The sequence below is a fragment of the Thermobia domestica genome, chromosome 1 (genome assembly GCF_964235325.1).
Source record: "Thermobia domestica chromosome 1, izTheDome1.hap1.1, whole genome shotgun sequence".
Classification (NCBI taxonomy): Eukaryota; Metazoa; Arthropoda; class Insecta; order Zygentoma; family Lepismatidae; genus Thermobia; species Thermobia domestica.
This window is the reverse complement of record NC_137454.1, coordinates 319,628,871-319,654,257: the sequence shown is the minus strand read 5'-3', so window position 1 is coordinate 319,654,257 and position 25,387 is coordinate 319,628,871. Positions and strand designations below refer to the sequence as shown.

General features: G+C 32.8%; 2 long non-coding RNA genes across 2 annotated transcripts; both read left to right on the top strand.

Annotated features, from left to right (window-relative positions):
- The first annotated feature begins 720 nt into the window (after window positions 1-720).
- LOC145662760 (uncharacterized) lies at window positions 721-6,793 on the top strand. Its single transcript, XR_014127097.1, has 3 exons — window positions 721-879; window positions 3,640-3,816; window positions 6,517-6,793. It is a non-coding gene; the product is annotated as an uncharacterized LOC145662760 (long non-coding RNA).
- A 7,668-nt stretch (window positions 6,794-14,461) lies between these two features.
- On the top strand, window positions 14,462-19,609 carry LOC145662748 (uncharacterized). Its single transcript, XR_014127095.1, has 3 exons — window positions 14,462-14,616; window positions 17,494-17,666; window positions 19,364-19,609. It is a non-coding gene; the product is annotated as an uncharacterized LOC145662748 (long non-coding RNA).
- The last annotated feature ends 5,778 nt before the right edge of the window (window positions 19,610-25,387 follow it).

Here is a 25,387-nt window from a genome sequence, read left to right as displayed (position 1 = left end):
AACTAACCGTTTTTGCTCCGATACCTGGCGACAGGCAGAGGGATGGAACGACTGAGCTGCAAAGCCGTTCTATAAAACTTCCGACACTTATGCATAGCATAGTTTGAAAGTATAATAATAATAATAATAATAATAATAATAATAATAATAATAATAATAATAATAATAATAATAATAATAATAATAATAATAATAATAATAATAATAATAAAATTTACAAGTTGAAGCAATATTTGCTACTTATAATTGGAGACCATTGGTAGTAAGAAATGAAAATGCCATAAAAATCGAAAAGTTTTCATAATGCTAAATGTTTTAAGCAATAAGCTAAGATGATAAAAATTTGGAAATGTCATGAAGAACCATACTAGTTTCTATAAATTCAAAACATGAAACAATATTACAAAGTGTTGCAGAGTAATACTATTTTTTCTAATAGTGAACATTTCTCTGTCTTGCCTTTCCATTCTTTACCGCAGGCAATGCCAATTTCCTCAATTCGGAAATGCTAAATACAAGTCCTAAATGCTTGTATTTATATTTTAAAAAAATAATCTGAAATACACCATTGTTGGATATTATAGTGCTTGAAAATTGCTTAGCAACGTCCTGTGCTATTTCTATTGCCGGAAGGTCACATAGTAACAACCACTGGCCTGTGGGAGAATTCAGTGCGCAAAACAAAATGAAACCAAACTAGATACAGTGCATGTGTTCCTTTCTTTGACACACCCATGGCATTTCATGAAGGTCACGCTATTTCCTTGTGAAAGAAAATTGCAGGAATTTTAGTTAGTATATAAAGGCTGTTAATTTCGAACTTCTGTTATAGTCTGTTGTAGTTACGACGACCTAAAGACAATCATCATGTTCAAGCTGGTAAGTTTTGTGCCTCGGTCATCGATTTATGCTTATTATGTCAATTTTTAGTTTTTTTTCAATTCATGTCATAATGATAATTGTGCCTGTTTCATTAATTAGAAGCAGTTGCTCTTTCAACAAGTGAAGTCATTGTAATACCCTATCCTCTGATACTCATGGCTTTGTGTTCGTTCCCAGATGTTAATCTCCATTCGCCTCTAGGATAAGGAAAACCTTAACCAAATAAAAAAAAAGTCAAACAATACGTTATTGAATTTATGCGTTTATACTTGACAACTGGAAGCTATTTTTAGCTCGGTTTTTATGATTTTAAAATATCAATTTTTGGATCAATAGATCCAATATACTCGTATTTCAATCAAAAAATTTATTGTAGACTTTATATCTCGAGAACTGCATATAGTGTGGCCAAACCCAAACTATCGCTTAACTCAGAATGATGTGCTTTATCCGTAGGAAATACGAAAACTCGATTTAGAGGCCGTTCAAAAATTTTGTGGCCCCTGACCCAAAAACTAATTATTGGCCAAGATCGCGATCTTTTGATACATTTTTTGGATAATTCCTAAAAATCTTGTTGCAATTACATATTTGTTTCTGCACTGGAATTCAAACTAAACAATACCATTAACACGTCGTAGATATTCTAATTTCTTGCATTATCATTGTGTAATAAATGCATTACACTGAATTTGTACTTTTTTTTTCTGTATTAGCTACAAGGAAATGGTTAAGGGGAGCTCGGTTTTAGAGCTCTCTCCTCCGGTGTGATTGGTCCCCGGATCGATTTCAGTTTGTGGTGGACAATCGTCGTGTCTGTGGGCTTTCTCTAGGTTCTCCCGTTTTCTTCCCGCATTCTAATTCTAGAAATGCTTTAATAATAATTTAATTTCATTAATTATTATTTGTCCCCTTTAGTATACAGGACATAATTATTGAATGTAAACCCAGAAGTTTTATTTCATTTGAAGAAAAGAATCGAAATTATGCAATGTAACATGCATAGATATGATTTAATGCATACAGTCGACTGATGGAAAAAAATTCTTTTTAATGTTATTCTTAGGCAACACCTTTAAATACTGAATATACTGCATACGAATCCTAAATATACATATATAAAAAATACATGAACTCACAGGAAATAATGAGTACTTCCGGTTGGCGTTGAAAGACGAAATTTGGCATGATTTTAGCTTTCCACAGGAAAATTGGCAAAAGTGAATTGAATTTTTAGGGGGTCTATAGGGGGATGAAGACATCTCCCATGTTATTTAAATGGGCCTTTGTTTGGACCTATAATTTCATGTTTCAGGTACTTGGAATAAAAACTTGAAATTCGGTACTTGTAGGTTTTCGTTAGCGTTACCTAAGTAAATCACCAAAAATAAAAATTTGCAAATGTAGAGTGGTTTTACGGGGAACTGAAAAATCTTTCCCATATTAAATGACATGAGAATTTTTATCCCCCCTTTAGACCTCTTAAAAACTAAAAATATTTACCTTTGGTAATTTTAATGTAGGTTAGTCCTAAAAGGCTATAATCATGAGAAATTTCATCATTCTAACCCTGCCGAAAGTGCCTAAATATTTTGGTATGTAGATGTTCCTAAATGGGCGTCTTCTTGGGATACAAAATTTTATCTCTTTAATAGTTGAATACGAAAAGAAACCTCCACTTGAAACTTGAAGTGAATATTCTTAATTTTTAGGAAGTCTAAAGAGGGATGAAGAAATCCCCCATGTTATTTAAATGGACCTTTTCTTGGATCTATAATCTTATGTTTTAGGTACTTGGAATTGGAATAAAAACTTGAGATTCGGTATGCTTGTTATCTAGAGAAAACTGAATCAATATAAAATTACATGTAAATATTTCACTCTGAACTATTAGTGGTTTATGATAGTCTATTGTTTATAATGTTCCAAGCACTTCTATAAATCGACAATTGATAAAGTATTGGCTGTTACTGGTGAAGTTGTAAATTACTTTTTTTTTTAGTTCAACTTCCCATGATTATATTCCTTAGGCTAAAGGAGACTGATGATTAATGGAAATGAATGCTTGTGAAATTAAATTTTTTGTGCTCTTCCACCGAAAACTGGTGTTATGTACGTTTTTACTTCCATAACAAGTTATAACCATAATTCAGAACGCAAGACCTTAAATTATCCAAACAAACTAATCAGGATATGAGCTTTCAGGGTTGTGCATTAATCATTCACAATTTGAAGCTAGTTGCTATATTTGTCAACATAAAATATCACTTTCTTAAATTACATACTTATTTCTTAGCTGAAAACGAAACGAATGCGAAACGAAATTAGTTATATGAAAATGAATGGGTGGGAAGACATCCTACATTCAAGCCATTCTGAAGGTGAAGCATTTTACACATTGACCTGTAACAGCATGGGGATATATTCACAAGTTTTCTGATTATTGAACACCGTGTTTGTAATGACAATATAGGGGCACGTTGGATCAGTAGTAGAGCTCTTACGTCTGAGGTCCCTGAGTCAATCCCCGTCCAAGTAAGTTTGTGGTGGACAACACCGTGTTTGTGGGTTTTTCTCGGGATGCTCCCGTTTCTTTTCACATCCTCATTCCACCAATTCTTCCACTATCGTTCACTCGCCTTGATCATCCGTTTCCGTTAGCCTAACGGGCATCATCGTAGGCCGTGAAACTAAAAGATTTTTGTAATTAGAATATATTGTGATAGTATTTATTGATCTGCATTTTCTTAATTTCAGTTCCTTGCCGTTTGCGCCATCTTGGCTGTTGCTTCTGCCCAACTCTTGTACTATTCTCCTCCATCTCATGTGAACACTGATGTCTACAGCCCAGCTGGTGTCTCCTCTCATGCTAGTCGTGTACTTGGTGTTGCTGGCTATGCCCCAGCCTACTACGCCTATGGTCGCTAAAGTATGGTAAGTATTCTTTTACTGACAGTAAATGTGATTATACTGGCAATTGCAAAGTTAATGGTATTGGATATCTATATCTCTATATTTTAGCCCATCGAATTATATGGGAAGCTATTTTTTTCTGTTTTGTATGAAATCATTGGGAATTCTAACCGTCAGAATTTACTGTTTTTTTCTTCAGATTTATTTAAAATGTTCCTTACTTCATGAAAACTGAGTTTTGTATATAATTTTAACATTTGATTCACATATTTAACTTAATCCTTTAATTGGAAATCATTCAGAAATTCCCAGGAAAATGTTTTGATTAGTTTTTCTTATGGTTGAAACACATCTTGCTGACCACGATTTCGTATTTCTTAAAATATCTTTGTATATGGATACAAAATACAGGATCAACCTAGTAAAATAGCTAATCATATGTTTTCTAGTGAGTAAAACGGTCAATTGAAATTAGGAATACAGTATTTCACAGAAGGTATAATTAGCAGCAGATTCGTAAGAATATATTTCTACAAAACGAGAAACGATAAATAGAGAAAAAAACTTTCGCAGAACTTAGGAAATTAATCTTCTAAGCACTGAATTTGACTATGCCCTGTTGAAGATTATAACTATCTAAAAAAAGAGAAAAAAAGAACCCGAGATCACGTATGAATATTGTACGAGCATAACAGCAATAATGCCAATCAGATAATCAGAGGATTACTGAAGTTACCGCTCACACAATAGAGAGCGATATTGCTTGTAAGAAACAACAATATTGATTAATGGATTAAGTAATAACATATTTATGTATGATACACACTCGTTTTGAAAAAAAAAAAAAACTAGAAACATTAAAATACAGTTGCAGAAGTAAACAATAAAAATCATATCATTAACGTACAGTACACCGTAAAAGTAAAGAAAGAAAAGAAAAAAATATAGTTTTCGATTGATTTGGTGTGTACATGGGGGAGGGGAGGAGGAATGTCAGCATCGCCTCAGTTTCAGTCTCAAACATGGACTTTCAAGTTAAAAATGAACAAATAAAATAAACGCTCTATAAGCAAATGTTCAAAAATAGGAGGGAATAAATATTTAGGGAAAGATAACCAGAATTAGAAAATCATAAATAAAAAATAAATAAAAGAAAAGTAACATTAGATAAAGATAATAAAGTAATAAGAATAATAATTACAGTTTTAAAAATATTATAAATACTGAAAGAAAGAATACTTAGAGAACGTAGATAAATTCAAAGTGACGAATAGAATCCTGCAATTGTTTACTGAAAACAGTCAGCTCTCAAGACACAATTATAAAAAGAAGGTTTAGACCAAATTTAACTTAAATAAGAGAAGATATACTGTACATGCTCAGAAATGAATGCATCTTCTTTAAACTTCCTTCCTTTGAGAGAAATGTTTCCTTTTTTATTTTTTTTATTTTATTTATTTATTTATTTATTTATTTTGCGAAAAGCCAGATGGCTAGTTTTCTTTTTTAAATTTAGAGTATCATATACGATTCTATATATCTATTTTAACAAATTGATAAAAGGGAAAAAGAAACAACAATGACAATTTGCTTCCAATGAATACGCCAAATAATAAAACCAAGAAGATACGCCTTTCCTTCATTATTTTTAAATAAGATATTCATATATATACCCTTTGGTGTCAAAGTTACTAACGCGTATGTTTTCTGTGTACATGGTTCCCAATTTAGTCTCGGTAGGGTATTTCCTCGGATAAAAATCATACTAGTGGTTCGGATGCTACTTAGAAAAACACAAATCATATAAATTGGTTTCGAAAAACGATCTCAAATTCCGAAAAATCAATCGATAAAATATCAACAATTTTGTGCAAGAAAGAGGTTTCTATTTCTTCGTGAATTAAAATAGACGTCTCATAAGCGTAATACAACAGACTTCTTTTAAACATAGAACGAGAGGTTTCCAATATTCGACTTGCTCTATCTCTTGAATTATAGAGTATTTGTAGTCATTGGGCTTTAAGATATACTAGAATCATTTGATGCTTTCAAGGAAACCAAGTCCAATTTTTTGGTCATTCTGGGCATATTAAATCGGTAACATCTTTATCTGAAATTCCTTTCAGAACTTAAAAGATGCATTTCCAGATATTATATCTCTTATACAGAAAACAGTGTTAACTTTTCCTTGTAGTTAAGCGCACCGCATAAACTTTGTCTTTTTTTAACAACTTTGATAATTGAACCTAATACCTTTGTATTCCCAACTTCCCATTTATCAGAACAGGGTTGCCAATATGTTAATTAATGATAATTATAATTTTACTACAATATTAACGATGTTCAATATGCACCATCTTTATTTTTTTAGTCCATTAATTTATATGGGTTACTATTTTTATTTTGTTTTTTTTAAATGAATTAGAATTTCAATAATGTGATTTAAATGATTTCTTCTTCAAATATGGTTAAATGTTCCGTTTAAAAAAAAACAAATTTGGTTTGTGTATAAATTGAACATTATTTACATTAAATTTTTAAATTATATGTAACAAAATTTAAATTTTCACAAAGAAAACGGCAAATTAATAGATTTGAAGAAAACGTCAGGGAAACGAAATAATTAAAATACCAGTTTATTTCAAAGAAAACAAAAAAGTTAATTCTCATACTTATATAGATGCTATAACTTACATTTTCGTATTTCTTTTCCATTTTCAGATTGACTAAGAAGAATTGTCTGACTTGGCAAGTGGATTCGTCGATAATCTTCACACACAAAAGAAAAGATCCTCTACAGTGTATTTAAGGACAGATAAAACCTCTTTTCTGTGTATATATATACACACACAGACACACACATAAAAGATGAACATCTAAATCTAGAAATGGTCCACCAAAATGGATTTAGTACGATGTAATTCTTCACTTGTCGCTGTACAGATAATTTCTCTCTAATCACTTTCTCAATAAACATATCTTATTTAAAATCCCCTAATATAGTTTTGTTTTATTTATTGTTTTATAAATCCAATATTATTATAGTTGTCGCACATAATTGAAGAACGTTTAGAAACAAGCACAATCTTAGTCCACTTTTTTTGAAATTGTAGAGAATGAAAAAAAAAAAAAAACAATCCCTTTGTCGTTACTAGAGATAATGAGGGATGTTTCTTTTAACCTGTAAGATTTGAAATACTATAACATAAGAAAAGAAATAATTATGGTGTTCTTTTTTTTTTACAATGATTTTATTCAGTTGCTTTATTGTTTGTTACAGTCAAATCTTGCAACTTAAATTCCACGCAATTATACACTAATTAGAACACTGAAATTCTGTTCAGATAACTAAACCAGACGATGGTACAATATTTTCACATCTTTTTGCTGCATTTTATAGTTTTTACTGTGAAATTATTATATTAAAAATTAATAATTTGGAAATAAATATGGAGCGCCTACTGCTTATGCAACCCAAGTAATCAAAACAGTTTGGATGGTTGCGGACAAGTACGAGAAAATCATTGATTCAAGTGATTTAAATAAATAACTGAAAAGTAAATAATAACTGTAAAAAAGCTTTCAAAACAAAGCTTTTACAAAATGAACTTAAAGGGAAGAAATAATAGAATACTTTAAAAAGTAGAAAGTATTTCTTTTGGTGGTGTAAAATGAATAAATTAAGACTGAAACCATCGCTCTTTCTAAAGGTGTTTGTGAGTAATCTTTTTAATTTTTGTTTAACTTTATTTTACACCACCGAAAGAAATATTTTCTACTTTTTACTGCATTTTATTATTTCTTCTTCTTGTTCTTGGTATAAAATCAATAACCATCACGGAACAACTACACAAGATGGATTACATATTACTTAATAAACTATTACTCTTTCTGGACTGTTTTTCAGAGCTTTCAAAGCTACTCAGTAAGTTTATCCATTTAAAAAAAAAAAGCAGTGAAAGAAGACGAGTCTTTGAATGTGTGTGTAGAGAAGATTTGAAACATAACAGGTAGAGTGTAGAATGAATGAATGTGTTAGGGATAGCATGAGAGTAAAAGAACAATTTTGCATGCAGTTAGAAAGAAGAAGAGATATTGGTTGGGGCACTGGCTGAGAAAGACCTACTGTATATCATGAAGGTACGGCGGAAGGAGAAAAGTAGGAAGGGACGAAACAAGCTGCATTGATGGACGGTACTAAAGTAGAAAATTCCTCTGTGAAGACGAGGAGGTTAGCTGAAGATTGTAGTGCATGAATGTTTCTCAGTTCGGGCAAGTAACCTGCCTACGATGGCAGAATACGATGATGATGATGACGATGATGAATGCTCATCCTTGCTTTTACCTCCAAATCGTTTTGACTATAGTTTGTAATGTGGAGAAATTAAAAGCATAGTACATTTGTCCAAACAATCAATCTGCCTTTATAGCAACCTATTGTGAAATAACACTACAACAAGTTGTCCATTACACAAAAATATTTTTCGATTTAACTTTTTATTTCCTAAACAAAATTGAATGATTTTTTCCATATCATCCAAATGATTACATTATTTACTCTATAGCGTACGCAAAAATAATTTAACATTGTTTATGCAATAGAAAATTACATCAGGGAAATAAGTATTTCTCTGCAGCTTCTAATGTCATTATTGTAGGTATTGACTTTATAATTGATTTAGACATGTGTCCAACAATAACATTATATTGGATTTAGTTTGTTTATTGAGGTTTAGTGTCGTCGCTATGTGAGACGTAAACCTACAGTTTAAGGCGGAATCCGAGTTATCGTAATGCTTTCCATGTCCTCCCACTGGGAAGCGAACCTGGGACACTGCAGACAAAGGCGTTCTCGCTATGCAGTAGATCAGCGAGAATATCCATATATGTTATTTATTACTTTCCTATTATTCTTGCTGGACAAATATTAGATTGCTTTTATTAAAACAAATAGTAATAATAACAATAATAATAAACGACTACATAAATTTCTTAACTCAATGGTTGGTGGGTTTGTCCATTATAGAAATCCACCCGTTGACTTGACATACTTTTAAGGAACTATAGGAAAGAGACCGTAGGCTACTTAGAATTTTCAAAATGTGTATCCTATGGGGGAGGGGAGTTCAAAACTTACAGTCTCAGAAGTTCCTCAATAGACAACCCACTTTGCTTTACTGTGTTCCAGGTTACATAACATGTAGCCCATACGAAAATCGGACACTTCTGCTAGTATATGATAAAAGCGAATGAAAAAGTGTTTACTTATGATGTTTTTAAAATAACTTTTTTTTGTTTCATTGTCGATATCAGGGACGTACGTATAAGTGGGTCCTGGAAATCTGGATATCCTCGAAATCCCACTATTCTGTAAATTCAGTCTAATTTTAGGGGTGATTTTACAAATTTTAATATAGTCTATCATCATATTGAATTAGGACCCCCCCAAAAAAAAAGTGTGTATCCCTCTTAGTGTAAATTCCTGCGTATAGTCGAAATCATATTTACTGAACCATTTGCGTTTCTACATTTATTCCCAAGAATGTGTTACAAAGTCTCTCTGTTATCCAAATGATTTGTATGTTTACTTTTAATATGTGGTCTTGGAAGGTATACTTTGAATAAATGAAACGAAATCTTTGGTTTTAATGTTTTGTTTTAGTTTAGAGAAAGATATTCAGAAAACATGGAGGTTAAACTAGAGCTTCTCTTGCTTCCTCGGGCACCTTTAGTGGACGGTCTCCCGGGTTCGATTCTCTACGGCCAAGCCCTGAAATTTTAACGCATAACGATAATACAGATTCCACCTTAAACTGTAGGTCTATGTATCATATAGCCTTACTGTACAAGAGTGCTCAAAACGAATGCTAAAACTCCAACTAATCAATCAACCTAACGTAATAAAACAAAAAAAGCAGGGTATTCTAATTTTTACTAAGTTGCAACATAATCTAAAAGATTCAATTTGATTTGGGGACGCAGAACATGAAAATCGTAGATAAAAGTTGTGAGTGTAGTGTTCTGAAATATCCGCCCCGTAAATGTAGAAGTCCTGTCGAGTACTAATGAGGGTTATGTACCGATAGGACTGATGGTTTGAAGGTATAAAGATCGTCTGTCTTTTAATTTAATTTCTTCCTGTATGCCACTCTTTATTAAATGCAATACTAAAATCCCTAATGCAATACTAAAATCTACGGACATCTGAGCCCTAGTGTCATACCGATTGGGAATCACAGAACACGATCGCCAAAAATTGGTCCGTGATGACCAGTCTATAGTGCACTGCAGAACAAGGCAAAATAAAAATCACACTCGAGAAACATTTTCTATTTTCCTTCCGTTCTGAGACGAGGGATCACTAAATGTGCGTAAGTCATACATTACCTGAATCCATTTTCTATTTCGAGTATTCTGCTTTTTGTTGCATGTGTCTAGGCCGATTGTGGCGGGAGTTACGTAAGTAACTCTATGAAATTTGCATTTTTCTATTTTAAAAAAATAAAATGGTCCCTGTATCTCGAGTCTTACTTGCAGAAAAGGTTTCATAATCTCAAGGTTAAACGAAGTATATATATATATATATATATATATATATATATATATATATATATATATTTGCTAGCCGCTTACGACTAGCACCCACCCAAAGGGTCACGCCCTTTATTGAGGGATGAGGGAGGAAAGGAAAACTGAACGGAGGTAGGTAAATGGTGGATGGTTAGAAACCAGTTTTTATTTCTTTATTTCTATATAAAATCAAAAAAACAATGTGGAGGGAAGCATCAATTCGCAGCAGCGGGACTGTCTTTGAGCTGCAAGGACATTATGGCCTTTGACCATAATCATTCAATTAGGATGGGATGAGATGAGAATGAGGTGCAGTAGACATCACAACAACAGGGAGATGGTTAGAGTAGACACATGCATGTTATCTTCTGATCCAGGGCTACTCTGGATCGTGATGTAGACAGTGGGAGGCCTAGTGAAACAGTAGGACTACTGTGCAGTAGATGGAAAAATGAAAGATGAATCAAGACGCGTGATGAAATCGGCTACGAGATGAAGGTGAAAACTATCTGGCGGTAGGGAGTAGTAGTAGAGAGTAAAGAGTAAAGATAAGGGAGTATGGCGAAGTAATGTCGTTTTACGGAAGGTGGCGTCGAAGTGCATAGTGTCGAAGAGAAGCGGATGGTGGTTCTGGAACGAAGTATTTTCATAATTTAAAGTAGTATATATTCAAACATATTGTTACTGTGAGCTATGCTCTTCATGTTACGCATGGAGTTAAAAGAGTTAAATGAAAGAAAAACAAATCATATATTTTTGTTGACATTTTTATTATGACTGATCATAACTGTAGAGTACATATTAAAGTTGTTAAGAGTCTTCATCCCGGCGAAATTAAAATACCACTAATTTTACAGTAATTATGTGATATCTTCAAATAGATAAAAGAAAATCGAAATGTGGAACAAGAGCGCCCTAGGCAATATTATTTTACATGAGAAACCATTGTCACGACTCGCTTATCTGCTTTCGATTTCGAGACATTTTGAAAATCGGCATTTATTTTCGCGTTTCTAAACGGCTGAAAACGGAAAGCTACTAGGTGACTTGTGGTAACGGTACCTCATGCAAAATAATATTGTCTAGGGCGCTCTTGTTCCATATTTCAATTATCTTTTATTTATTTGAAGATATCACATAATTACTGTAAAATTAGCGGTATTTTAATTTCGCCGGGATGAAGACTCTTAAATATATTGAGAAATTGGCTAACATGAATGTAAGGCCTCAATCGATGCTTCCATTTAATATTGAGTCTTTCTAAGTCTTCCTTAGTCTTGACGGAACACGAGAAGGATCGGTGGTAGCGTGCTCGCCATCAATACAAACAGTCACTGATTTGAAACACGTCAGTTGTGGTAGTAAAGTCAAATTCGTAGATTCCTCGAGGTTTCCTAGTTTCTTCCCACTCTCTTCATTGTACCAGTCCTTCCATAATAAATTCATTATGTTTATTATCCATTCTTTCTGGTCTACAGAGCACAGAAGCTGGAAGTAAAACGTATTTCATTTTCTTTGTTAGGGCAGGAGAAAATAGTCTTGGTGTTAAGTCTTCCACAATCAATTATTGAATGCTTTTATGAGACACTACGTATATAATTTTAAAAAAAAACAGAAAACAAATGAGTTGTGTTCAGCAAGTGAAACTACGATAGACTTTCCTACAGTGAAAATTTAATATTGAAACTAGCTACGATAGACTTCCATACAATGAAAATTTAATATTGAAACCGGTTACTGTAATATTCCATACAATAAACATTTATTATTGAAATCGGCTACAATAGACTTGCATACAATGAAAATTTAATATTGAAAACGGTTACTATAATATTCCATACAATAAACATTTAATATTGAAATCGGCTACAATAGACTTCCATGCAATGAAAATTAAATATTAGGCCTAAAACCGGCTACGATAAACTTTCATACAATGAAAATTTAATATTAAAATTTTCTACGACAGATTTCCATACAATGAAAATTTGATATTGAAACCGGCTATTATAGTCTTCTATATAATGAAATTCAGTATTGAAATCGGCTACTATAGACTTCCATACAATGAAAATTTAATATTGAAATCGGATACAATAGACTTCCATACAATGAAAATTTAATATTGAAACGGGCTATGTTAGACTTCCATAGAATGAAAATTTAATATTGAAACAGGAAATTGTAGCTGTATAACTTCTGGTTATTATAGAACAAGATTTGAGATGGAACCTGTTCTTGAGACGTTGAATCCGTATAAAAACAACTTTTTGCTATTTATTAAGTTTCTTGAGCTATGGGGTTCAGGATTGGAACCAGAAGATGTACACACTTGTAAAGCTTCCCGTTTTTCTAGTTACAGCAGTTAACCCATATAACACAAAGAGCTTCTCGTTTTTTGAAACCATTTTTAAGGAGTTTGGTTGACCAAAACTCCCTGTTTGTCCGTTCGTCCATTCATTCATTAGAGACAACAAATCTCAATGACTACATGATGAATCACTATCGATTTTGCCCAGAATCAGGATGTAGTAAGAGAAATACACTACAATTTACGGTATCAATATTGATCTACATACATAAAGCAAAAACGATAAGAGATAACAAGAAACGGTTTTCTGGAATCGATTTAGTATTCAAAGAATAGATATCCTTTATTCGAACCGGAAATGACATAAATAAATCATTTCTTATGGTTTTAAATTTAATTGTTATTGAATAAAAATAGTAATAGATAGTTAAGTGTCAGTTAAGTGTCCTTAGAATGTATACTATCTGTATTCTAATCTTTCTACTAAACCCGGAAGTGGTAGAAGTTCTGGTTTCAATATATTACGCTACATGAACCAAACTTCTTCACGTGGTATGCACGTGGCACTGTTACTTCTTTTTCTTTTTGGCGATCAGTGTTGGCACCGGAATCGTAAATTTCTACTACTTCCGGTTTAAATACAGAGATAGGAGTGTAGATGAAACCTATTCTTGGAACTCGAAATCCACATCAAAGAGCCATTTCTGGCTGTCTCGTAATTTATTTGTTTTATAAAGGGGCCACCGTGATTCAGTGGTAGAGTGCTTACCTCTGGTTCATGAGGTCCTTAGTTCGATTTCCGGCCAAATAACTTTATAGTGGATTACATTGTGCCTATGGGTTTTCTCCAGATATTCCCGTTTCTCCCACATTTTCATTCCACCAATTCTTAGATCATCATTCACTTGTCTTGATCATCCGTCTCCTTTAACCTAACGGACATAATCGTGGGACGTTAAACTGCAAAATTTGTTCTATAAAAATCAATATTGAAACCAAAAATGATACAAGATTTCTTGCATTTCCTATTTTGGTAGAAAGATGAGAGTGGAGGTAAATTGATTTTAAAAGAATTATTTCTCGCTATCTATTACTGTTTTCGTTCTATGGTGACACTGCGGAACCGGGAAGTGGTTGCATTCTACCCCTGATAGAAATAGAGGGTTAGAAGAAGAGATGGAATCTATTCCTTGAACACTAAATTCGTATAAAAATATTTCTCGTTACCTTTCACCGGTTTTGCTTTGACATCTGTTGACAGATGGGCGGATGGACGGACGGATATATCCGTTACTGACGTATATTTCCGTTCTATAAGACCTACCATACGTATACATGTAACTGCTAATTTTACTGTGTAATAATTCAAAAGACCCATTAATTATTATAATGCTGTATCAATATAGTCCCACGAAACATCGAAACAATATTTTTTTATATTATTATTATCAACAGTATTGTATTGTTATGTAGTATGTTGTATTGCTTAGTAACAATCGCCAATTTTAATTCTAAGAAGTGTCAACATTGAAAGATTAGCTGCAAGTATACAGTATATTCAGCACCTCAACAGAATCTATTTCTGTCTTTTAACATATGATGTTACGTATATGTACTGTTGTTACCCGAATGGCATTTGTTGCCAAAATAGTTTAAAAACTAGATCCCATATATTTTTTTTCGTTGACGTCACAAGAGTGAAGATCACGTGGAGGGCAAATGAAGTGCACCAAGCGTAACAGAAACAAAACTGGATGGACGCTAGCAATTTTTTGACACGCCCATGGAATCTTCATGAAGGTCACGTAGTTACCATCATATGGTTGGAGGAAAAATAGTTGAATTTTGAATATAAAAGGAGCCTCGATTTTGGGTTTTATTATCAGTCTGCTGCTGACGGACCTTGCTGATACATCAAACCATCCACCATGTTCAAAGTGGTAAGAAAAAAAAAACCTTTACTATTACTTCTACTTCTGTATAACATTTTATTGTAAATGTTGTTTAATAGATTTCTGTGTCGTGTAGGTTTGTGACTTTGTTCTTAATTCGTGATTTGTCTTTTAACTGCAAACTACAGTGAGCCTCTTTTATTACCTATCATGTAAGACATCCCAGATCCGAACGCAATCGATCATTATATCAATGTTTTAAAACAGCTTTTTAAAACTAAGTTGAAAGAAAATAAATTAAAATAAGCATTTTTAAAAATTAAAAAAAACATGCTTTCTTCAAAACAAATTAAAAACAAAATAAAATAAATGGTGCTAAAAAAGTAAAAAAGAAATAGTTTTCAAGAAAATTACTTTTTCAAAATATATTCCATTTATATATGACTAAAAAGAAAAGCATGGGGAACGCTCTGATGCTCAATTACTTGATTTACATGAGAATTGAATACTTTAAAAATGAATATATTTGAGAGCGCTCCTAGTGCTTTTCTTTTTAGTCATATACAAATATATTTTTTTAAAAGTAATTTTCTTGAGAACAGAATTACTTTTTATTTTTTAGTACGATTTATTTTGTTTGTTAATATTTTAAAAGAAAACGTTTTTTTTTAATAATGTCATTTTTTGTTTTAGCTTTTAGCACAATTTCTTTCATTTTAATGTTGAAACGTTTTTAAAGAAAGCATGATTCCATTTTTAAAAAGATATTTTTCAAATGTGTTATGAAAAAATAGTATAAATCTGCAAGTTTGCTCGAATTTGTGAATGTTAACTCCTGTGTCTTACACAATCCCGTTTTACTTAAGAGTAAAACTGGTCACATACGGAAAAGGCTGAAATTGATCTTTATAATAAAACAAGAGATCAAACTTTAAAATATATTAATGTGTAGAAATATATAAAAGTAGCAATGGAATATTTTATTTTCACCCGACCTAGGTTACTGTGCAAATATTTCATCATTCTATGACGTCGGGAAATGTGTTAAATTACCGTTGCAAGATTTAAGGAGATCGTTGAACCAGTAAAGCATGACGGTTGAACCAGTTAAAGTAAAGCATGTAAAAAAGTGAAGAAAGTAACAGTAGTAAAGCAAAGAAAGTAAATACAGTAACTACAGAAATAAGTAAGAAATATTACACGTACACAAGTACATTTAAGTTGTTACTGAAGACAAAACGAAAGCAACATAACTGTTACTATCCCAAAAAGATTAACTTGCTTTTATCAAGTAGCAAGATTTATTTAAATTACTTTTTGTTATTTTAAAATTTATTAGGATTGACAAACTTTACTCCGAAGAAGAAATATGTAGTAATGCTAATGAATTGCTGATTTTTCAAGATTTTGCAAACAGAAAGCGGTATTAGACATTTAAGCAATATAGAGTGAAATAGGCAAAATAGACCAAATAGATTTTGTTGAAATTAAAGCAAACATTTCTCAAATGAACTTCAGTAGTTTACTTTTATTGTATCTTTAAGATTAGAAACTACTGATTTGAGTTGAGTTGATTTTGGGTTTAACGTCCCGTTCAGCAGCGAGGCTATATGAGACGTGGACCTACTGATTAACGTGGAATCCGAACCACTTGAGCTCTCGCCGGGAACCGATCCCGGGTCTCCTAACTACTGATTTTGGTTAACATTCGGTCTCTACTAATATCTCAATAACTTAGATGAAATTATATTTGGTACCCCGCTGAAGGATTGTAAGCCAGACTATACCATCTCCATTTTTATTTAAACAGATAAGTTTGTTGGTTAAGAGAAATTTAATGTCCCACCGTGGCTAGATGGGACGGAATCTATTTTTCCAAGTAGGTCCGAACAAATCCGTGAATTTGCACTCGAGGCAATTGTCTTCACGGGGAAACTAGCCAGAGATCACTTGTTGCTTTTACTGTATAGTAGCAAATGCATGCGCTTAAACTAATATTAAACTTTTTATATATCTAAATGATATGAGATTTCTAAACCTGGTGCAGGACGGTATCATCGCACTTCCCATCGATAGTGAAGCGGTCAAATCCGATTTTACACACTTCAATAGCAAATCATAAATTTGTAAAAGAAGATTTTTCACTAATATGTAAATTACATTTCGAACTCAATATTTTTGATGCTATCATTTGTTTTTCTTTGTCTGGTTATTCTGTCCAATGACAGTTTTTTTTGTCCATTTACCTAACATAACCTAGTGCTAAACCAAAGGAACTGATACCAAAGGAAGGAAAGTAGAGGAATACTTTAAGAATTGGAGTAATAAAAATTACTTATCCAAAAAGTGATACAAAACCTGAAAAGGGCATGAAGAATTTCATCCGGGGTTAGATATTTAGTAGTAGGCCTAATTAAAGCAAATTTTTATTAAGATATTCCCCACATGTAGAACGTTCAATGCACAAAGCAAGCAAGTCCAATTACCAAGTTGTGAGAAAAAATAATATACTGTACTTATGGTATACTTAAGTACATAGAATTTTATTATGAGAATTATTTACATTATGAATCATTTACATCAATATTTTTTAAGCTTTCAAAAGAGTTTCAGATAGAGACCGTAAAGATCAAATATGCCAAAAATGACGAAAAAATGGACTTGATTTCCTCGTGGACTGAACGTACAATATATAACTTGATATAAGTATGCCTGGCAAACAATTAAAAAAAAATCAAAGGATATTTAAAGAAAAAAAGTTACTTATTCTCCAGCAGTCGAGAATGCAACTTCTTCATACTAAGACAACTACTACAAATTTATATTTTCGTAGCCAAAATCGAGTTGAGGAGTTATTTCCCTTTTGTAGTTATGTGTTCTATTCTATGTATAGAAATTGTTCTTCTCATGTCTGTGTGTTTTCAGCTCCTTGCCGTTTTCGCCATCTTGGCTGTTGCTGCTGCCCAATACTACTACCCATCTTACGGCTACAGCGCTGGCTACTACGGCTCCCCCTACTACGGAGTTTCTTCTTATGCTAGCCCCTATGCCTACAGCTCCTATGCCCCAGGATACTACGCCTATGGAAAGTAAAGCAGGTGAGACACTTTCATTACTGCTTTTTGATCTTGTGTAAGTCGAAGTCAGACTTTTATTATTTAAAACAGAAATATTTGAAGCGTTCAAGTTTTAGCTCGTCTATATTAATGGATGTATGATCGAAAGTAACTTTCTTTTGGTCACCTCCACATTTCTTATTATAATTCGATACTTTCATCCCAAGATATTCATCTATATTTATGATTTTTCTGCCTACGTTATCGGTGTTGAATACCTGATCTATCTATGTTTTTAAGCCTATTGATTTACATGGGAAATAAAACTGTTTCCTTTAAAATAAACTAAAATTGTAATACTTTTAATTTTACTGGTTTCTTCTTATGAGATCTCGTTTACTTTGTGAAAATTAAAATTTGTTATGTATAATTTAAATATTTAATAATAAAATTTAATATAAATAATGTTAAATTTGTAAACAATGCAATTTTTTTAATGTGAGGGTTATTTTACTAGACTTGAAGAAGAAACTGATAAAATCACATCATTAAAGTTCCAGTTAATTGCAATGAAAACAAGGAAATAATCCCCTATATGATGCAATGGGCTAAAATTAAAGATGGCGCGGGTATTGAACATCCTTAAATCTTAACGAAGAGACAAATTGGTTTACATCCGTTTTAGATTTAACTCAATCGAAGAAAGTTGAGAATTTTTTTTCACAGTAATTTGTTATGTACGGAAAATAAATCCATCCACCCATGCAATCCAAAATGCGAAATTCAAAATAGATTTTCTCCATTCAGAGTGGTATCTAACTTATCCCTAGCAACTTAAATCTAAAATTTTGGTTAAGTATGTGTACAAAAATTAGGAGTGTAATTCTCTACTGCAAATTACAGTATTACCCCTATTCTGTTGTATCTCAGAACTTAAAATAAATTCCATCTCCTTTTATATGAAACAGTGATCTTGAAATGCATAACTGATATCAGCTATAACTTCAGGGAAATCGAAGAGAAGGAAATCTCTCTCCCCGTGGAAAATTTTGAATATACAAACATTATATCGGGTGTTCTAAAAATGGCGCCCACGGACCACAGAGCACTATTCTGCAGGTCAAAATAAAGCGAAAAGTATGATGGAATGCCTTCCGGGGCCTCCTTCAGCCGCTATGGAATATCAAACTTTACTATGTGGCAACATCGCATATTAACTTGGAACCATTTGTGTTGCTCTACAAATCCATCAAACAGTTGCATCGGTTGTTAAGGCAATAAGTGGTGCTAGTATTAACGTCTATTGACTTTAACTGCCATCTGGCAAGAATTGATGTAATTAGTTGATGGATTGGTAATCTAATCTATGGTTCTTCATCTGCAACGTTGCCACATAGTGCAAGTCGCGTCTCCAGAGAATGACCCGAAAAGTATACAAATATATACATTTTTTGGTTTATTTTGACTTGTTGAATAGTGCTCTGTGGTCCGTGGGTGCCATTTTTAGAACACTCGATATATATCTAAAAGAATACTTACAGGGAAAAGGTCTTCCTCTGAAAGGGTTGATATTTCCTCTCGAATGAAAAATATCTAAACTCTGGAAGAAAAAAGTTCCTGGATAAGTATAAGAATAAATTGTAAAAAATATATTCGACATACACTTATTTAAATACTTGTTTATGAGTTTAAGAAATATTAACATTTTCTAATTTGTATTCATTTCTTGTCATTGACAGCTTAACCAAGATTGATCACACCTTTATAACGACTTGGCAACTGAATTTGGAGAACGTCTTTTCATCGGAACTATTGATTGTACAGTGTAATTACCGTTGAACCATCATTGTGTATATAAATGAATGATGGGCATGTACTATATGTTCCATACAATGGTTACAACCTCATCTTTCATTTCTCACTGTACAAACTCTCTGTTCATTCTTCTCATCAATAAACTATTTAAAGTTTTGTAAAAAATAAAAGTTTTATTATTTTTCCCCTTGAACCTACACACCCAATATGTTTTTACTATTGTGGAAATATAAGTTAATCTCTGTGAAATTATGGAAGCATTGCTGAAATTGTTATTTATCTACTTATGATTTTCTTACATCGCACAGTACAAAAATAAACAAGTTTAACTGTTTTCGCTGTTAAGTTTAATGAAATGTTTGTAACTGCAATAATACAATTTGATTTAGATGTATGTATATCAAATAATTCACTTAAGAATGCTTCAAACTATTTGATCTGCTGCAATTTTGTAAGTAACTGCACGGCGTTTAATGCAGTAAACTTTCTTTTTGTTATGGCATAAGATACCTGTGGAAAAGTGTGGAATGATATAAAGTTTCATAGAATTTCCATTAAAAAAAAAAAAAGATGCATACGTGATTTGGCAATACTCCAAATCTGGACTCTACGTCAGAATAATATTTTACGTCAACAAAGCTATATACCTTTGAGAAAGGGAAAAGCTAATACATTACCTTGCGTCAGTGACAACACTGTCTTACTACAAATGCGCAACTTAACATTTATTTTAATTTTCCTATTAATTTCAAAATTCTGAACTCGAAAGTGGCATAGCCTTTTCCATTGGTCTAGACTAATGCATGCGCCTTTCGTGACGTAATCCTGAGTTCGATTCCCGATGAAAAAGCATTAAAAATCAGATTTCATTAGGATGGTTTAGCTTTTACCGCTAAAAACAGTAGGTTTACATGTCACATAGCCTGGGTGTTCAGAAAGAAATGCTAAACTTTAAGGAATAAACAAATCCAAGATGACATAATAATTCTTGCAATATTTCTAGTTGTTTTCAGAAATTATACTGTCTCTCTACTGACAAGATAGAAATATCTACATGAATGTTAAAAACCTTTATGTTTGTGATTGTTTATCATCTTGTACGAGATATGCCCAAATTAGAACCACAATTTCACCTTTATCTTCGCAATATCATTTTTTCATCATAATAATAACGTCAAATAAAATAAACTTCATTAAGCAAAAGCTTCATATCCTACACGCAAGTTTGATTCATATTAAAATATTTTTACTCATACTGTATGTATAAAAAACTGTTTATTATAGAAACCTTCCTTAGAATTCAGTTGCGTTTGAAAATAATTTGTGCTTCTAAATGAGCTTCTAGTGGTGGCCCCCGCTGCCTTCTCAAGACTTATGTCATGTTCATGTCACAGATGAACCTTTATAAATGGAGACTGAAGAAATCATTGAAAGCTCGATGATAAATTACTTTTAAACAGGACAGAATTTCTGTGAAGACAGATGCGCTATGAAAACGCACATTTGAGGCGCCTAGTATCAAATGTCGCGCTATCCATTTTTTTAAAACCGAAATTGAGTTATATATCGCTTGTTATATGTTTGATCTAAACGAATTCCATGGAAACAGAATTTTGTTTAAAAGCTTAATATTTCATACTAAAAAACTAGTTCAAATATGGGACTTTGTACGCTTGTATTTGGAGCTTCGCTGCATGTTTTGCGAGATTACTCGAAACTAAGCGAAATTGATGTGGCGGATATTGATACTAGGCGCCTCATTTCGTTTTAATTTTGTTTATAGTTATATTCAGTTATCTATAGGATCTACAACTTGACACTTGTACCTAAAAGAATAGAACAAACAACAAAATTCTTTAGTAAAAGAGGCTAAAATTCAATGTCTGTTACATTCTAATTTAGACTTTGCCTACTATGTGAGGAGGTAAACAATAAGAATGATTAACACACACAATAAAAATTATTTTTTAAAAAAAATAAAAAAGCTAATGTGGACTCTAGATTAGAAAAAAAAATAGAAATAAATCCAAAAGATCTCTTCCAATAAGTGTTGAGATACACCATTCTTATTTTTGCTTTTAACTGTGACATAAATTCATCATACATACAGTCGGTTTGAAGTTAGTTATAAAATGACATATTTCAGTTTAACGTCCCGCGATTATGCCCTCTGGGCTAAGGGAGACGCTGATTAAAGTAAGTCAACGGTGCTGGAAGATTTGGTGCAATGAAATTATAAGAGGAAACGAGAAAACTCCGAGAAGACCCACGGACACGATGTTGCCCACCGCAAACTTACTTCCCCGGGGATCGAACCAGGAACCTCATGTATCAGAGGTAAGCGCTCTACCACTGAGCCACCGCATCCTCCTTTTAAGTTAGTTATTTATAATTCATATTGAGTGTGTTTAAAAGTTAACTCCAAACTCAGCCATTAAAATCGTTACTTGCAAGTTAACCCTACTCTATAAAATATCTTATTAATACTAGTATAGTAAAAATACTGTTTTGTATTTGTTTCTGCTAACTTAAAAGACAACATCATGCTGATAAGGAGAATCTCCCAAAAGGGGGGCCTAAGGGAGTTACTACAAAATTTTAAATAGCAACCCCCACCGTGTGGTACCTCGTTTGAAAAGTAATCACGTGTAAAGACCGGTTTTGGAAACTACATGTCGCTAGCGTGTCTCTATCCAATATGGCAGCCATCCGTGCGTGCGGTCGAAGTGTCACTGTTCAACTCAGGGATCCCGAAAACTATAGATTAAACACTAACATTGGTCATTTTTTATCATATTTATATATCTCCTCACCCCCAAGTAGCAGGGCTGAATTTGGATGTAAATGGAATAGGAAGTGTTAGTGTTTAACTCTGCGACCACGAAAACTATATATTCGACACTGTTATTTGTCATTTTCAATCATTTTTATGTATCTCCTCCTTCACCCTCCCACAAGTTGCGAGGCTGAATTTGTATTTAAAGGGGATCGGACGTGTCACTGTTCATCTCAACGACCCCGGAAACTATGGATTCGACACTAATTGGTCATTTTCGATCATTTTTATATATCTTCCCCTCCCTCCCGTAAGTTGCAGAGCTGAATTTGGATGTAAACGGGATCGGGAGTGTTACTGTTTAACTCAGCGACCTCAAAAACTATAGATTCGGCACTAATATGGTCATTTTCGACCATTTTAAATATATATCTCCCTCTCCTTAGTTGCACTGTCAAAATGGTATGATATAAACCATGCCAGGTCCGAACCTTATCTATGTTGAAAGTTTGATCGAGATCGGTCGGGTGGTTCAAGAGTTACTAAATTTTATTCATGTTTATAAAGTTTCCCTTCCCCTCCCCCTCCCCTAAGTTCTACAGTAAAAGTGAAATGACAAGACTTCCCAGGTTGAATCTCGTCTATGTTGAAAAGTTGATTGAGATCGGTAGGGTGGTTGAAGAGTTATTAACACACGAACATAGTCATATTTATTTATATATATATATATATATATATATATATATTTGTATATGTCCCTCTTCTCCCCATCCCGTACGTTATTCCATCAAAGTGAAATGATAAAATGCATCCCAGGTCCGAACGTCATCTATATTGAAAATTTGATCGAAATCGGTCTTGTGGTTTAATAACAATTAAGCTTTATTAATTTTTTTATATCTTCCCCTCCCCCTCCCCTAAGCTTTACCGTCAAAGTGAATAGATAAAAACATTCCTAGACCCGAGCCTTATCTGTGTGAAAATTTGATCGAGATGGGTTGAGTGGTTCAAGAGATTAAGAGTCACGAATATAGTCACTTTCAATTTTATAATATAGATTACAATAAAAACCCCAACTAAAATGTACTATTTTTACTTATATTAGGCTTAAAGAGTGTAGTATTTATTCCACTTAAGTCAATAGACAGTCGAACAAACTCCTCTATTCCCACTCCCTCTCTTTATCAGTGCAAAAGAGGAAAATAACTTGCCGATCATGTCCAAGGACGCCGATCCTGAGGAACCTGCCCTCCCAATACTCATGTGAGCCCCTACGTACTTTTATGAATATGTATTTTTATATGTTTTTTTTATTTCTACATGTATTTTTTATAAATATATAATATTTGGCATAATTTGAAATCAATTTGTCTTAAAATCCTCATATATGGCTTCTTAGATCCTTGTTTTCAACCAAAGACACATCTGAATCCCCCACTCAAAGTTACAGAGAAATCGGAGCCCTTCGTGTCAGGGATGGATTCTTTTTAATATAAAAAATCGAGTCAATTTAATTTCCTTTCTGTCATTGCATTTCTCAGCCACTATCAACAACTGCTAGCAGCAATAACTATATTAGCTGGTATTATACTTTTAATTTTAGAAGTATTAATAGCATCTTCATACTAAAGGTTTGGTTTTAGTTGTATGGAATTACGAGAAATTAAAAAATAATTGAATGGAATTACGAGAAATAAAAATTCAATTGTCATGAAGTTAATTTCTGTGATTATGTCATCTCAGAGTCGGCAAGGTAGTGAGACAAAATAATCATGTCAAGGTTCTTCGTTTGTTTCAAATTTCAAAGAAGGTAGTCTTCTACAAGTCTGGGTAATCGAATGTGTAGAGTGTTGACAAGTGCAATATATTTGAATTTAATATTACAGTGTCGTGTATAATAATACATATGTATTACTTGTAACAAATTATAATGTGCATTCATTCGTAGCACCTTTAGTCCTTAGCGAAGCCAGAATTCATAATTTGTTACAATTTAAATAAAAGGTACGGGCCACCGAACTAAACTTTCTCGCTTAAACTTTTTTTTTTCTACACTAAATCAAGTTATTGTGGAGTTAAAACTGAAATATTTATTATTGAATTACGAACAAAAGTATAGGCGGTTTGGAAGAAAATAACGGCCCAACAAAACTAATCCCTCAAAGTAAACTACTCATTGTGGATATTTTCATAAAAATAGTTTAGGCAACAATTAAAGGTTATTAATGAAATATTTACTTAGGAAATTCGAAGAAAATCGTTTGAGTTGCTTTTGAGAAAAACTTTCAAGAAAATGCTCATCTTCAAGAGTAGACTATCCTTTGTGGATTTTTTTTTTCAGGAGAAACGATAATTGTGCATTATTAAGTTTTTAATGAAATATGAAAGTTATTTATCAAGTTATTTACGAAATATGAATAACATTGTCTGAGTTGCTTTCGAGAAAATTGTCCGAAAAAACTCACCTCTAAGAGTAAACTACCTCTTGAGTATATTTTCAGGACAAATTATTTATTTCACATCGTTAGGTAAGTAATGAAATATTTGTTTGTAAAATATGAACAAAACTGCCTGCATCATTGTTGAACGGCACACCAAAGTACATTTCAAACTTTCGCGACACCCATGCATGTGATTTTTTCCTAGATGCAAAACAGCAAATACATAAAAATGCATACCCCTTTTTTTTTTTATTATGGAACGAAAATGAGATACAAAGTGTGAGAGACAAGTGTGAAATCAAGTCGATTGACGATACATTTTTATTTTCTTCTTAAGATAATTTCTTTGCAGAAGACCTGAGAAGACATGAAAATCTCGCGACACACCAATGTGTCGCTACACAACGGTTGAGAAACGCTGTACCAGAGGGTAGCACGACAAACATTTTCTTCTGTTTGTTTGGTATGAATGAAATGTTTGCTTTGACGTATAGTGGAAAACTTAGCCTCAATAATACAACCCAAACATGGATGAAGTCACACTTCTAAAACCAAAAACTCTATACACGTCCAGCAAACAGGCTGAGATAGCAAGACAATCAGAAAACAGTGAGTTACTGAACAGCGCCATGTGAAAGTGCTACTGAGAACACAAAATTACCAGTGATTTCTTCCTGAAATCTTTAAGTTTTACGTCCCACGATTATGCCGGTTAGTCTAAAGGAGACGGG